Below are 15,566 nucleotides of genomic sequence, written 5' to 3'. Positions count from 1 at the left end.
TGCATGTATCAAGCAGCCTTATGTGATCCACCAGTGTTTTTTAAAAAATAATCCATTCCTACCAAATATTGCTGCGATCATGAACGATCTTGCAGCTACTTCTTCCCTCAAAAAACATGCCACCAGGATCTCCAGTGTTCTGTTGGAAAAGTAACCTACCCCTTACTATGTTTTTATGCACAATCTATACTTGATTGTCCTGCAGTTGTTCTACTTCCTTTAATCTCCTTCACCAAATATTTACCATTCTCATACATTCCTGCATCAGTGAATGACTCATTTACATTCTCCCAATTGCTGTGTTTTATTCTCATTCATTTATTCATAGCAAATTACCTTTTTCCTCTGGATGTATTTAGAACTCCAATATTTAGAATATTGGAGTTTTCCCCAAATTTATCCTTGGTTCTTTCATTATCATCATTCAATGGAGCATTACACAGAACTATCATCAACTTATACATTTCCACATTCATGTACACACACAATTAATAGCAATTTATACTTTATGACATTCATTTTAGCTTCTTCATAACTAAAGCTATACCTTCATTTCATATATAACTCCATCCTATAAGATCAAATTACCTTCATTCTTATCACACCCAATATAATTAATTAATTTCCCTGTTAATTCATGCTCTTTGCCATTTACTTTTTTGCATTCCATATTTTATAGTTGTCTTTAGATTTAAATGATCCCAGAAATGGGATCCCATCGTGGTGCTGCTCTAAGGCTTTCATATATGCAATATTCATCAATGATAAAGAATAGATGCATACTAAGTTTCCAGCCTAAGCATGTCACATGTAGCATTTCCTACTAATGATTAGTAACAGCCAATTTTGGCAGATTTTGTCCATCATGCAACATGCAGAGCCAAAGTCTAGTTTGATTATGTTATTCTACACACACTACATTTAGAAAATACTACAATAGTTCCCCGAATGTTACAAATTAGAGGATAGTATTAAGCAAGTATAACATAAAGATGCATATTGTGACAGCAACAGTGAATTGTATTACTTCGAACTGCTTCCTTATCTCACGTCTTTAATTTTTTTGGTTCATTCTTCTTCTCCTCTCTCATCTGCTCAACATTCTCTACTATGAAACAGCATGGTGTCATTGGATTACATGCCTGAAATTACAAACATACCTCGCTTAATGACTGGTCACTTAATGATCATTTGAAGTTAACACAGCCTCGGAAAGGGTGCTTTACAGACTGTAAAGCATTTCCGACTGTATCAACCCCCATGATCACACAGGGATGGTCCAAAAAATATGGAGCCACCTCAATAAAATCTGGACAGGCCATGCCATAACTAAGGCAAAGCTCTTTAAGTGGGGAATGGCTGAGAGCCCGCAATGTGATTGTTTCACCAGAATAAACTATAACACATATAGTTCAAGAATGTCTCCTCAGGAAATTTCAAGGGCGCTAAGATGATCTCACTGCAGCTACACCAGAAGCAGTTAATTAGCTTCCATTGATATTGAATTATAGCACGTATTCCACTGCAATTCTATGGCTCCATATTATGGTGATTTTATTATGGTTTTATCTTAATTTGATATATTATATATATTGTAGTATTAGCCACCTATCTTACATATGCTTACTTTAAACTAAATTTGTGTATCAGTGATTGCATGATCTCTGTAAGTGCCATATACCAAATAAATAAACTCTCATGATCATGTGACCACATTTCAGGCAGTTGGCAATTGGCCCACATTTACAATCTACTGTAATGGTCACATGACCACAATTTGTAATATTTTTGCCATTTTTTCTTAATGATATAGTGATTTGCTTTATACAGTCACAAAAACAATTATAAAATCAAATCAGAACATAATAGCCCCAACTTGCAACCAAAATTCTGGTCACAATTGTGGTCGTAAATCAAGGCCTATCTGTAATAAATTTTCCTCTTCTATAATGAAAAATAATAATTCAATGGCTGAAAGGTCTCAATAGGCCTTATTCAATATTTTCAGAGGCTATCTCTAGCCCTCAAGTTGTACATTTCTGATGTAAAGTACAGAGGAATATAAAGAAAACAAGGAAAAAAGTAAATGGATAAAATTGATGTAGGGATAACATTTCAAGGAGAAACTCAGAGCTCTGTTCTGAAGTGTATGATGAGGCACAGTGAATGATATGCATATAACTTGATCTAGCATCTTTATTTTTATAAATAACTCAAGGTAGCAAAAAAAAAGCTTAATATTACTTCTTCCTGTTATTTTCTTCAGCAACAACAACCCTGTAAGGTGTGTTGGACAGATTTTCATGGTTAAGGCAAGACTAAAAGTCATAGTCTCCTGGTTTCTAGCTGGGTGCCTTAACTGCCAAATCAAACTGGCTCTCTTAAACATGTCACTATACATACAAAGCAAATGAAATAGACTGCTACATTTCAATTCTCAGTCACAGCTTTTATGGCAATAATTCCTTTTCTTTTCTCCTGTCTTTAAGACCTTATGCTTGCTATTTTTTTACTCCTTTTTAATATTTTGCATCAAAATGTTTATTCTAAAAGGGGACAGCATATCTGTATATGTATAGGTATATTATGTGTATGTGTATATATATGCATGTATTATATATGTGTGTGTTTTTAAAAAATAATTTCCATAATAGTATTACGATTTATTACACAATAGTTCCGTTTGATTTAAAATCTCCTCTACAAGGAAAAAATAAAGTTACTTGTCTTATATAAACATTATTTGCTATAATTTCAAAAGGTTTTACTTCTCACCCACTCCTCTGCCAGATTCCCTTGTATTCTGGGTTCTTCTCATCCTCCACAGCCAACAAACTGTTTATATGTTTCCCATTCTCAAAAACCTTCTAATATAAGAGTAATCAATAAAAAACACACTTGAAATAGGTTGTGTTTAATTATCTTCCTTTTATTCATCTACAAATTATTTTTAAATATAGTATCATATAACCATTTTACTGTAACTCTTATTCTAGTATGCTTAACATTAATTACAACATATCCCTCTGCATAGATATATAATATTCAGACCTGAAGTAGTGTGTTTTGTATCTGGCACTGACATTTTGATGGTACCTGTCAGAGGCTCCTTAAAGAAGTTGCATCTAAGGAACTATTGGACATCTCAGATGCATCATTACTTTGAATTTAAGGGGGGCTTCACAATATACTCTTTTTATAAAGGAAATTCATCTGCATTATTTGTATCAGCATATCAGATAAAGAATTCTTCAAGAGAAAAATAAGTAAGAGATCTTTGTTGTCAAGAATGATCTCTTCTAAAACTGTAGATGACAAAAACAAACACATTATAGAATTTCAAACAACAAGAAGCAAGCTACTAGACATGTTTTTAAGGTACTGTAGAAGCTAAGCAATATTCTCCACCCCCACCCCCAAGACATTCATGATTTCAATGGTGACACAACCCAGGCCTCAAATACCCTTGCCGTTATGAAGCAACTCAGGCAGGAAGAAGAGAGGTAGAGGATGAGCCACACAGCCACTACTTCTCTACTGCCATTAAAGCAAGAGACCTCAACCATGCAAGGTCTCAGGAGAAGGGCAGGAGATCAGTGAGCCAGAACCACTTTTAAAGTCACAAGGGCTTCCAAGAACTCTGTTTCCACCACAAGGATCATCTATTCTGGTTGTACTTCCAGGCAATCTGTAGTAGAATAGCAGCTCTTTTCTCACTTGCTCCATCCTTCCTTCAGCATTGCTATCCTACTACTTCAGCCTTATCCAAGCAACAATGTTTATTGGAGGAATGGAGCAAGGTAGCTGCCCAGCACTATTTGGGCTCTCATCTGCTATTATAAACAGTTAAGAAGCCATCAGTCCCTCTTCCATTGACCAAAAGATATGAACCAAACATATAAAGTATCACTGAAGATGAACCAAGTACACTAGAATAATAATGTAACTGTCCCCCCAAGAAAAAAGCATATTTACATTTTAATATAATGCTCAATGACTCATCTGGTTCCAGTAGCATACAAATATAAGTTATTGTTTGTAACCCATCCAGAGTTATCTTATCAGTGAGATAAATGACATATAAATTTAATAAGTAAGTAAATAAGTTTTCAGAAAAACATGCCATAGTTCCACTCTCTTTTGTTTGATAGCTTTTTTAAAAATACAAAACATTTTTATTCCTTATGTATATTATAAAACATACTGCAGTTGAAGACACTGTCCAATTCTTAAAACAAATTAACTATCAGAAAATAACAAATAAGGAACATTAGTCAATACATCTTACATAATTCATAGTAACATGAGACAGCTGATATTGTTGGCTTCCCCAGAGTTTTTACTAATTTTGTAGTGTAATTCTATACAAGTCTACCTCAAAATAAACTCTATTGAGTTTGATAGTGTTTACTCCAATGAGTTATATTACAATAAATAGCCTACCTTGTATTACATTATTTTCCTTCTGAATAATTACCAACTCTTACCTTTAGAAAAGAAATGTGTCTATCTGAAGAGTAACAAGGGAATATCAATGCTATGTAATGTTTATGCTTCACACTAGGTATAATCAAAATACATAGCAGAGCTGCCATAATTGTGGCAACAGTACATTTTGTTACCATTTCTTTAAAATGTTAAACAGTATTTGAAAACAGTCTGGATTTAAACAGATTTTGCAAAATGTACATGTGAAGATGGAGGCAGTGGTAAACTGCTAATACAAATTCCATCACCCACATGCTTTTTAATGTAAGCCGAAAGGAAACTAAAAAAAAATATCTTGCCTACTGCATTCCTTGACTCTGTTAACAATTCTGAAGTAACTGGCTTTTGAAGCTTCTTCTTTTCGTTCTAAAGTATTGGCCCCATGCTATATTTCTTGGCAGTTGTCATGTTACTTCTTAAAAGTATGCTTGTATTGCTTTTTCATTTTAAGTCAGTTTATTTTTTAAGGGAAAAATAACAAAGCTCACAATATTAAACCTTTCTAATTTATTTTTATAACCCATTTTAAAAATGTCTTAATAATTAATAATAATAAAAGTGTCACACTATAATGGAAAGCTTGAGTTCATATGTTAGATATAGGATAAAATACTCATCCAGCAAAAAGAAAAGAAAAAGAAGAATCTCTTGTAGAATTTTGGGCAAGCATATGCAGTCCCCACTTCATGTGGCAGAAAAGACTGCAGCAGGTACATGGTGTTATGCCAGTGGCTACTGCAGGAAACATTTCAAGGGCAGATAGCATTCTTGCATTTTTAAACATCCATGATAACATGCACTTGGGAGCATGCCCAATATTATTCACATTAACAGATATCAGCATTGTTCATTCAAAAAAAAATGCTGAAGGTTGAAATTCAGAGAAACAGTGTTACTTAAAATAGCTGCAGTAATAGCCTTTGTGTCCATTGCTCTTAGTGTTTCTGAGCTTTGTTCTTAATAGTTGGGATGAAAAATCAGAATTATGTAATGAAAACAGCAATGGCTATTGCATTTCTATTTTCTGCTTGAGGCTGAGAAAGTACAAGCACCATGTGCTATGCTGCTGTACATCCCCATTATTTCCAGCTACCGCTCATGACATCTTACATCCCATACCCCTCCTCTACTTTCTGATACGTTTTCCTAACATGGACAGAGAATATAGACCTCTGTTTTCCATATGCCTTCCTGAATCATGTCATTGCATATAATAGTATGATAGTTATCAGACCAAATTATCACTGTTCAGTAAAGAATAAATTAAGAACTCAGGGTAAGTTTTCTTTGATAGGTATAAATTTCACAATCTTGGGAAATCAGCTTCAAATCAGATTGTAAAGAAATGTTATGCATTTATCTAGGAACCGGATCATCACAGAAACTTATGAGAGGTTCTGTTACATTCAAAGCAAGATACCTAGAACATGCCATAACACTTTCCTGCAGATAATGATCAGTAATAGCAAAACATGAATGCTCCTGCAGTCCTCCTTAATTAATGCTTGGTAAGTTAGTTCTCTTGGAACATCAAGAATCGTAAAAAAAACATTATATACGTTGGACTTAACTGATCCTTACAAATTAAGTCTTCCAGCAGTGCTGATGTAACATTCAACTTGACTTCAATTAGTCATACAACTCTATTTTGTCCTGAGAGAATTTTTCTGTGCTGCACCTGCTCTCTGTTTATGACACCTGATCCTGAATTACAGAAGCTCATTTGTAGGAGTCGGATGAGACATAGTCATAAATGTTTTGCGATAATAGGGGGAAGTACCATTATTCCCAACCCCAGGATCCGAGTGAGTGAGGGAGAGAGAAGAAGGTGGAGTTATCCCACTTCCACCACCAGCAAGCACATAACTGGAATGCCAAGAATCCCATTCTCAACCACTGTTATTTGCTTTCGCTTAACCACAGATCATGTCCCCCAAATGTTTGTTGTTCTAGCCCGTCCATGGCAACAGGAAGCCTTCAAACAGGGCTGATCTTGTAAAGAAATAAACGCTCCCCTCCCGGTAAGATCTCGGCAGTTACGGCTCCAACTTCTACCGAAGTCTGTAAATCGCCATCGCGATCCCACAGCAGAGCTCCCTTTCACCCCTCACCCACCCCACCCGCTTCCACGGGGAAAGGCTGGCTGGCGAAAGGGGCTTTCCGATCCCAATTCTGAGCAGCGAGCCTCCGAAGAGCCACGGAGCGCAACCGCCCCTTCCTCGCATCCCTTTTTTTCCCCTATTCTGCCCTCATCGTTTCAGCTCCCTCCGCCTCCGCCCCTCCGCTGCTGCTGCTGCTGCTGCTGCTGCTGCTGCTGCTGTGCCGCGCATGCGTGCCTCAATTCCCTCACCGTTGCCGGGTGACTCTCCCCTCGGCCCTCAGTTTCAGCAGCAGGTTTCTCCGGCTTTTTCCGTTCGAGGGCCCGGCTTGACCAGGTGCCGCTCGGCTCTTCAGGGCTGGTCCTCGAGCGGCGTCAGCCGAGGGTAACAAGCGTGAAGCTGCCGTCCCGATCCCGGCCCCGCCCCTGGAGGCCAAATAAATGCACGGTCCCTGGCGCGCGACCGAGAAACCCTCGCTCCCCGTAGCGCGAGCTTCTCCGCTGACGGACTCGTCAACTGTAGTTAGCAAAATAGCAGCAAGCCAGCCGCCGCCTGGAGAAGGAAATGACGCGGGAGCCTGATTGGCAGGGAACGCCAAAGCGCTCGCGAACCCTTCTTTCCCGCCCCTTTGGATAGGAAGTGACGTTTTCCCCACCTTCCCAACGCCCCCCCACCCACCCCTAGTGAGAGAATCATAAAGGAGAGCCGTGTGTGTGAATGACGGCTCGGGCGGGGCGCGGGTGGGTGTGGTCAAGGGAGGCGGAGGCGCTGAGAGCGGGCCGTGAAGGGGGAGCTGCGCTTTGGGGAGCCTTTCTTGCTTTGACCGCCTTTAGTTGACATCCCAAGGGTGTGAGGAGGGAGACAATTGGTTGCAGTGCTTGGTTGCAGTGATGAGGAAAGCGTCATTTACTGAATTTCTGAGCTGTGACTGACGTTTAGAAGAGTAGGGAAACCCACTTCTTACTCAGCATCACCTTTATGCTTTCTGATCGTCAATCCAGAATAATTACTTTTCTCTGATTCCCTCTTTGCAGTTGTTGAAGGAAACATACAAAAAAAAACAACAACCCTGCCATCTTTTTGTATTGTGATTATGTGCTGTCAAAGTTGGCTTGTGGGCTCCTAGTGGCCACCTAGATTTTTGCCCATGAGAACCTGTCCCTACCTAACCTGGTCTTTCTCACAGTGCACTCATCACCATTGCAATCAAGTCCATTAGCTTTGCCGATGGTGGGCCCTCTTTCCTTCCCCTTTTCCCAGTAGAGCCTTTTCCAATCCTGTTTTCTAGCAATTGGTGCATTGGGTTGTCCTTAGCAGTTTTGATTTATTTCTACGCTGCTTCGCTATCCAGAAGCATGTGGAGTAATTTTATAACCAAGTCAGGAGCATCTTCAGTGAAGCTATTTGTAACACAAAGCCACTCCATTCTCTTTACTGTTTTATGTCAGTTAAAAATGGCCAATTGATTACAGCATATATCCCCCTCAAAGCCTTGTGACATCACAGTATAACATGATGAAAAGGGTTTTCATGATATTTCTAACTAGGACTCAAAAAATAATGCTGCCTTAATTCTGGAAAGCTGCTGTCATAATAAATAAAAGTGAAGAAGATGGACCTGTTGTTGTTATGGCATAACTGTTCTTCTTACTTCTGACCCATCTCCATCTATTGGCAAACCTTGACCTAGAAAATTGGTGTGCTGGCAGTTCTATGTGGTCAGACAGCAGAAGATTTCCTCCAGTAGGAATAACTTAATCCTAATCAGTCCGGACAAAATTAAATTTCATTATTATTTAGTGAATAGTGTATAATAAATTATTTCATTGCTTTGACGGTAAAATAAATATTAGTATGTGATCATTTAATGCAATATAATACAACTTTACATTTTTTTTTTACATTTTAAGGAAAACTTTAAAAACAATTTGCATACTAATTACTACTGGCAAAAGGCCTAATATTGATAAATTATGTTTTAGTATCATCAAGCGGTGCAGGTAAAAATGGAACATGAGTTCATGCTTGATTCAGCAGAGAGATGTACAGTAAGAAAAGAAACTGGTTTATTTTTCAGCTCATTTACTTGAATGTGTATATATAATTGAAATCCATCAATTATTTGTTTATTTATTTACTTATTGAATCTGGTGTGGCAGGTTTGTGATGGTTTTAACAATTCTGATGTATTGGCACTTGCTTAATTTGTGAGGCTACCGCTCAACTACAGATTTTTACTGAATGAATAAGTTATAGTCCAATATAAATCAAATATGTCTAACAAGCCAGGAGAACTTTTACTTAATCCGCTTGCTGGGTTTATGTACTTCCTTTCTGCTGAGGCACTGCAGCCATTTATAACTTAATTAGTGCTATGCATTCAAAAGTGTGTTAGCTGAAGCAGAAGTCTAAGAACTAGAACAGCCACATCCTTTAGAAGGCTGACAGAGCTGTTTCGAAGGCTGTTCCCAGTTGAATGCATATCTGTGCACAGACAGCACATTCTGTCACAAAGGGCAGCTTTGTGGGCAGGCACAGATAGTCGAGAACAGCCTGCTTAAAGCCTTCAAAAGACACAGCAGCTTTAATGCTTTGAGGATAGTAACGTGCTTGCAGGCTTTGCAAAGCTCTCCCTTTGCTTTGTAAAATACAACTGCAAAATTGTCACATGCTTTAGCACTTTTCAGAGCCTGATGGCATAGCCTTTCTGACCTAGGATGTTTTTTCACTCCCACTAAGCACATGAACTTCTGACACATAAAAATAATTGTTTGTTGCAATGAAAACAACAGAGATTTCTGGCAACGGTTAATTTTGCTCTTAACATTTGCCATACTTCCTCTATTTCAGGTTTTTGTTTTTGTTTCACATTACAGTTTCACTATCCACCAGCTGTTAATGTTTGTGTGTGTACCTAACTCTGGATAAATTAATCTGAAATATTCAGTTCTCTAGAATCCTACATGACATTTAAAAAATTGATATGTTTCATATATGTTGAGCAGGGAATCCTTGCCCAAATAATGTCCTAAAGAGTACACGCATTAAACAAATTATAAATATTAAAAGTTTGAATCAGAATGTATAAACTGATTTCAGAAAAGCTAAGTATAATTAATTGTGTAACTAATTAACCCTTATTATTAGAAAATTTCAAGGCTGTGGACAACATTGGGAGATGTATGTATGTATGTATGTATGTATGCATATATGTATACAGGTAATCCCCAGGTTACGAGTGTTCCCATAGCAAATGTTCAAAGCTACACGATAAGCACCCCTTAGCATTTACGAACAAATCCTGAAACTATGAATCTTGCAGCACCATAGCAGTTGTTTGCCATTATAAACAACCACAGAGGCTCTGCAACATTCATCCTGCATGTTGCCGGCCAAAATGGACCTTCTGAGGAGTGGATTTGCCCCTCAGAAGCTCCATTTTTGTTGGCAATGTGCCAGGAAGGCCTGTAGAGGCCGGAACAGACCATTGGAGGGGCGCACACCAGTGGTGGGATTAAAAAGTTTTTACTACCAGTTCTGTGGGCGTGGTTTGGTGGGCATGGCAAATTTTATGAGTTTGCTTACAAGCAAAATTTATGTGACAGACTCAGGAAGCCGATTGCAGAAAGATAGATCTCTGAATGAATCTTTGATTCTGTGACTCAATCTGCCTGCCTGCTTTGCCTGATTTTGGGTAAAAGTTGCTCTTTTTTATAAAAAAAAATCAATATTTACATAAATATTTATAATATTTGCATATAAGCCATGCCCAGCTAGTCACATGACCACCAAGCCACACCCACAAATTAGGCCACACCCACAGAACCAGTTGTTAAGAATTTGAATCCCACCCCTGGAGGTGGTATTTGCCGGTTCTCCGAACTACTCAAAATTTCTGCTACCAGTTCTCCAGAACTGGTCAAAACCTGTTGAATACCACCTCTGGTACACACAGCTGGAGTGGAGACTGCTTGCTAGATCTTCACAAGGTAGGTGACCCAGCGTGGCAAGTTGGAAGGGGGAGCAATTGTGGGGAGCTTGAGGTATTTCAGTGGGTCGGGGAGGCCTTGGGTGGTCTTAGGCAGGTGGCCTGTTCCATCACTAGGCTCCCCATGGCCTTCCCCACCCTGAAATACTTAATGTGCATTAGTGAATTCATGGGCGAAAGGAGGGAATGATCCCGTTCAAGGAACGAGATTCACTCCCATGAATCCTGGGGTTATGAATGGAATGGGCAGGCTTCATTAGATTCATAACCCTGTATATGCAATACTCCCAGAAGGAGCAATGCCAAATAATTTCTGCATTGTTGCCAAAGAAACTATAGGTAGCCCTCCACTTGCAATCATTTGTTTAACATCTGTTCAAGGTTACAACAGTGATGAAAAAAAGTGACTTACAACCAGTTGCACTTTTAACCATCACAGCACCCCCACATTCACGTGATCAGACAATTGTGTGGCAATTGGCACATATTGATACAGCACCCTGATCACCATCTGCAACTTTCTCAGGGCCTTCCAAAGTGCAAATAATCACATAATTTACTGAACAGCAGCAAAGAAAAAGTCATAAAATCGGATGCGACTCACTTAACAATTGCTTCTTTTAGCAACAGAGGTTCTGGTCCCAATTATTGTTGCAAATGGAGGACTACCTATACTTTGCTATGAAGTCACCACTAAGCTATTCCTTACCTAAAACGATCTTAAATTTTTAGCGATAAGATATGAGGAAGTTGCAAGTTCTAGAAAATAATACCCATATAATTAGCAGCTAGGAAGAGTTGTTTAATTCACAAAGCTGCTCTGGAATCATTTTGGGTAAATAAAACAAGAGACTAACTAACTAGTCATACCCTATAATCCTAATTTAAAATTGTCCATTAATCTCACAAAACTATAACTTTGGGTTTTTTTTTAAAAAAAAATCGGACATGTCTTCTGCTTCTGTCTAAAATATTTAATTGTTTCATTCTTTTAAGCTACAAATGGGTTTCTTGGTCCCTGGTAGCTGAAGTTCAAATGCAATAAGTATGTGGTACTAATCATGTTCCTCTTTGTACAGCCTTTAAAAAGTGCACCTTGGATAGGCTGGATGAGCTGAGGGTGGGGTGGCCTTTGATAACGTCTTGAAGGGGAGAGATAAACAGCCACCTGCATTAGGACTTCCGCAGCAAGACAAAGGCGCCACAGTTTTAACTCCAGCAAATCCAGAATTGCTAGTGGCAAGACCAGGAACTGAAGGACAGAGGTCAGCTATATGGAGCAACAGGAGCCACGTGCTGCCTCTTCGACACACTCGTGATTCATTGTCTTCATGGCTGGGAACTTGTTTCTGTTTCCAAGTTGAGATATTTATCCTGGCAATAAAGCAGAACAAATGACAAAGAGGGAATAAGAGTCTTCATTGCAAGATGATCACCTTGTTCTGTTTTCTTAGGCTTCATACAAAAATCTGAAACGATTTGACATTTCTAGCACTCGGCTGTATCCAGCAGATATAAAGGCCTTTTATGCTCCATAGGAATTGAGCAATACAATTCCTGTATTAATTTATTCTGAATTCTAAACTCTCAAGCTTTCATTTACTAAGAATAGAACATGTATGACTATAGTTTGAATGTGTGTTGCTCCAAAATAAAGCTAGTATGAATATAAACAATTTCTATGAGTTCATTGACTTAAAGTGATTGCTTTGATAAGGCAAAATGTTTGCTTTACCTAAGGCCTCATTGTTTGGTTTCAAAGACCAGGCTCCTACTTTTTCCCTGAAGAAAAACTTTGTAATTCTTTGTCACTCTTACATATACCATCTATTATATCTACAAAAAAATAGTTCCTTATTATCCACCTTCTCCTGATTACACTAGAATAGAAGTTAAAAATATCATGGAGCAAATACAGTCAAGAGAATCGAGCACATTGTTCTGCAGAACCACTGCATGGCAAAACTAATTTAAAAAAAAAATCTATTGTAAGTTTGTAATTCTGTTTTTTAACTGAACAGATCAAAATATATTAGCCTGGATTTAAAATATGTTGCATCTTCATATCACTACTCTGCTCAATAGCTTGATGATTTCTCTTCCCTAGACATACCAGATCCAGAATTAAAATGTCTCCCTCTCTTTGCTGTCATCTAGTGATCGTATGGATTTCTGCAGTCCAAGTATGGTATGCCCGGTCTTGCAAAAGTCCTGTCTATTCTTGTTACCGCAAGCTGACGCTTTTCTCTACTGATTTTCAGTGCAATCATATGATTAATAATAAGTATACATAATATACTATATTGTATATCATGACTACAAACATTGGAAATTTCAGGCCATTTGTTACACACCAGCTCTGACAAAGATGAAAAAGCTTAAAACATTTTTACTTGGGAAGAAAATATGTATTTATTCATGTTTATGTGCATTGCTTTGTTTAGATGGAGTCATGAAACCTGAAATGCATAAATTAAAAAGTCGTTTGCCAGGATAAGAAACTTTATCCAGCCGTTAGCTGGTTGATTTTCAAAATGCTTCCCAAAAGTCACATCATGGCTAAGTGTAGAAGCTAATTCAGAGGGTCAAAGACAAGAAACGGTTTGTTACAAAAATAAGTACCAGGTGGAAACTACGTCCTCCGTTCCAAACCAAAAGAGAGTTATCTTGTTTACTGTCTACCTTCTCATACTTAATACTAGTTGCTAAATATCTGTGGATGAAAATATGGTTCTGTAAGGATGGATTTGTGGAGTTAAAGACTTTAATAAACTACACAAGTTGAAAGTTCCCTGATCTTGCTGTATTAGGTACAAAATGGATAATGAACTTACTGATATTTAATTATAACTATATTATAATTATTTATTTATTATAATAATAACCAGATACTGGGGGAAAAGATACCATTTTGGAAAACCTTAACACATTTGAAATATCTCCATATCTGATTCCTTAACCATTTTGTCAAACTGGCTCTCACTAAAGTTAATACATTGTTTTAATTTAATCTGTACGTCCTATCTTATATGTTTCTATTCAGAAATGCTATAAATTCATATCCAACATAAGAATAGCCTTGCTGGAATACATCAAGAACCATTTCTGGTCATAAGCAAAAGGTCAACATTTTTTTTCATAAGCAAAGGATGCAGACATATTTTCATTGTTCCCTTGCCACAGGTTTTCAAAGGGATGCTGCCCATGACACAGAAGGAAGGGACCCTAAGTCAAGACCAATAGCTTTTGACAGAGCTGCCCTCCATAAATTTTTGTAATTTTTTAAAGTCATCTAAGTTAATGTCCAACACCATGCTTTGTGGTAGGAACTCTATAAGCGAATTATGTACTGCATGCCATACAATAAATTTCATGAGATGATGATTGGTTGTAATATTTTGAGAAAAGGAGAAAAAATCTTCCCAGTCTGCTATCTCCATGCCATGAATGATTACATACATTTCAGTTGTGTCCCCTTCCATCATGTTTTCCCTAAGTTGAAAAATACCAAAGCTTCTAGCTTTCTCTCACAATTCTGAGCCTTCTTTCACTTCACTATGTAGAGAATTGTATCCGAAAGTCTGTGATTAATCAACAATCCTAATTTCAGCCTGGTCCTAAAGATGAATTCCATCCTCATTCACCACTCATTTTCTAAGTGTTGGAGAGGAGTTATGAAGATAATTCTTTGTGCATAGTCAGGAATATATTATTTTATATGTACATGTATTTATAGCAGATCAATAACAAAAGCTGTATTGTAAATTCCTACCTACACCTTTGTTTAAAACTGCTTTGGCAAAAGGAGACAGTAGTAATCATAGAGTAGCAGTAGTAATTATCCATATCTCAAGCAAGACCCAGGTGGTTGAATTGCTGGATGCCTTGTTTCCAGATGCTGTTGGGTAAGCATCAGTTCTATTATACAAAATTAGACTTTTAACCTAAGTGATAGATGATCATGCAGACTTGGCATGTATTATTCAAACCTGGTTAAATAGATCTAGCCATATCAAAAATCTGCCCTTCTGGTGTGGAGTAACTTCAACCTTCATGCCTTCAAGTAAAGATCTCATGTCAATTTCTGAGTTCATGGCTTCTACAGTGACTATGGATTTGACACAAGTAACCACATCATGAAATTACAAGGGTGTGCATCAATTGGATTAGGTCTTTCCTTGGAGTAAACCTGGTTATGTGAACTGATCATGGAGGACATTAACATCTATCCCACAGCAAGGATAGGAGGAGGGGGTACAGTGCAAACTGTGCTGAGCTCCTAAACCAAAGGCTAAGTTTAAGAAAAGAAAGAAAGAAAGAAAGAAAGAAAGAAAGAAAGAAAGAAAGAAAGAAAGAAAGAAAGGAAAGAAGGAAGGAAGGAAGGAAGGAAGGAAGGAAGGAAGGAAGGAAAGAAAGAAAGAAAGAAAGAAAGAAAGAAAGAAAGAAAGAAAGAAAGAAAGAAAGAAAGAAAACTTGACTAGATTATATGCCTAAAACACCTAACAAACAAACAAAAAATTTGTTATTGACAAATTTTAGAGTTGCTATTTGTCTTCCAAATAAATAAATATCCTCTCCTACCTGAGAACATAAATATGCATGCCCAGAATAGAAAGAAGCAGCATATAATAAACATTAAGGTCAACAATAACAAATTATTGAAATATATTTAATATATTTAAACTCAGAAAACATGGTAGGGAGGCCATGTGGTGTGCAATCCAGAGATATGGATTGCAGGGGCAATCAGGTGAAAAAGACAATGCCTATATCAGAGATGGATATTCTCTACATATTCTGTCATTTTTATTTCGATCAATTATAGTGTTTTTGATTTTATTTTTTGTAGTTGACTTATGGCTTATGATCAATTTATTTACACCACTGTTATTTTCTGATTAGATACGCAAGTGAAACATAAGTGAACACATATTGCCATCTTCCTACAGCACTGGATGTGACAGTGTATTTTCATCCTTGCTCACTCCCCT

The 15,566-nt window shown here is 37.6% G+C and overlaps 1 protein-coding gene across 2 annotated transcripts in view; it reads right to left on the bottom strand.

Moving 5' to 3' along the window:
- FAM13B (family with sequence similarity 13 member B) overlaps positions 1–7,269 on the bottom strand; it is a 61,156-nt gene extending 53,887 nt beyond the window's left edge. For both annotated transcript variants that reach the window (XM_026696534.2, XM_026696535.2), the window contains exon 1: positions 6,839–7,269. The gene's annotated coding sequence lies outside the window, so the exon portion shown is untranslated. The remainder of the gene's footprint in view (positions 1–6,838) is intronic.
- Between the last annotated feature and the right edge of the window lie 8,297 nt (positions 7,270–15,566).

Source organism: Pseudonaja textilis, chromosome 2 (assembly GCF_049901715.1).
Source record: "Pseudonaja textilis isolate UNSWEBS1 chromosome 2, rPseTex1.2, whole genome shotgun sequence".
In the NCBI taxonomy this organism is placed as follows: Eukaryota; Metazoa; Chordata; class Lepidosauria; order Squamata; family Elapidae; genus Pseudonaja; species Pseudonaja textilis.
This window is presented reverse-complemented; position numbering and strand designations above follow the sequence as displayed.